The following is an 875-nucleotide window of genomic DNA, read 5'->3' as shown; positions in this document are numbered from 1 at the left end:
CGCATTCCCTCGTTTTCCTCCCATTTGAAGGATAATCTCGTATGGACAGCTAGAGACCACTAATCGTCTTCGGATACCACATGCGCAACAAGAGTTCAACTGAGTATCCGTATACCCGAGCGTTCATTCTGCCCGTCTAGCTCAGTCGGTAGAGCGCAAGGCTCTTAACCTTGTGGTCGTGGGTTCGAGCCCCACGGTGGGTGTAATTTACAATTGAACTTTATGTTTATGGCCCATTAGGGCAGTGGGTAAAATTGTCAATTTGGATACTATAGCATTCTGCTCGGGTAAGGTGACCTAAGGTCATGACCGAAGGAAATTGACTCATGTGAGTCATCGAGGAGAACAACTTGGGGAATTGATAGTTTACGTTGTTGCTCCGCTAGCTCAGTAGGCAGAGCGTGTGGCTGTTAACCACAAGGTCGGTGGTTCGAACCCATCGTGGAGCGCTTGATGAGATCACTTTTTGAGTTGGAGCACGTGTAAACGATTCATTCTTGCATTCACCGCGCTATACATGTACCAAAGACGCACCAGTAGTGACTAAAATGAAATTCAAATGCTATCGGGGAGCAGAGGATATCTCGATGACATGCAAGGTTGACCGGCAATAGCTCAGTTGGTAGAGCGTCCGACTGTAGTGATTAAGTAATCGGATGGTCCCTGGTTCGATTCCGGGTTGCCGGATGTATTTTATTCGATATTCCGGCCACGCTGAAGTTTCGGGTTTCGGGTTTCGGGTTTCGGGTTTCGGGTTTCGGGTTTCGGGTTTCGGGTTTCGGGTTTCGGGTTTCGGGTTTCGGGTTTCGGGTTTCGGGTTTCGGGTTTCGGGTTTCGGGTTTCGGGTTTCGGGTTTCGGGTTTCGGGTTCGGGTT

At 49.4% G+C, this 875-nt stretch overlaps 3 non-coding genes across 3 annotated transcripts; all 3 read left to right on the top strand.

Moving 5' to 3' along the window:
* Positions 1 to 130: 130 nt before the first annotated feature.
* Positions 131 to 203, top strand: Pmar_PMAR016291. Its single transcript has one exon. It is a non-coding gene; the product is annotated as a tRNA-Lys (tRNA).
* Positions 204 to 376: 173 nt separating this feature from the next.
* Positions 377 to 449, top strand: Pmar_PMAR016290. The gene has a single exon. It is a non-coding gene; the product is annotated as a tRNA-Asn (tRNA).
* Positions 450 to 604: 155 nt separating this feature from the next.
* Pmar_PMAR016289 lies at positions 605 to 687 on the top strand. Its single transcript has one exon. It is a non-coding gene; the product is annotated as a tRNA-Tyr (tRNA).
* The last annotated feature ends 188 nt before the right edge of the window (positions 688 to 875 follow it).

The sequence above is a fragment of the Perkinsus marinus genome (assembly GCF_000006405.1).
Source record: "Perkinsus marinus ATCC 50983 genomic scaffold scf_1104296928864, whole genome shotgun sequence".
NCBI classification, from domain to species: Eukaryota; Perkinsozoa; order Perkinsida; family Perkinsidae; genus Perkinsus; species Perkinsus marinus.
This window is presented reverse-complemented; position numbering and strand designations above follow the sequence as displayed.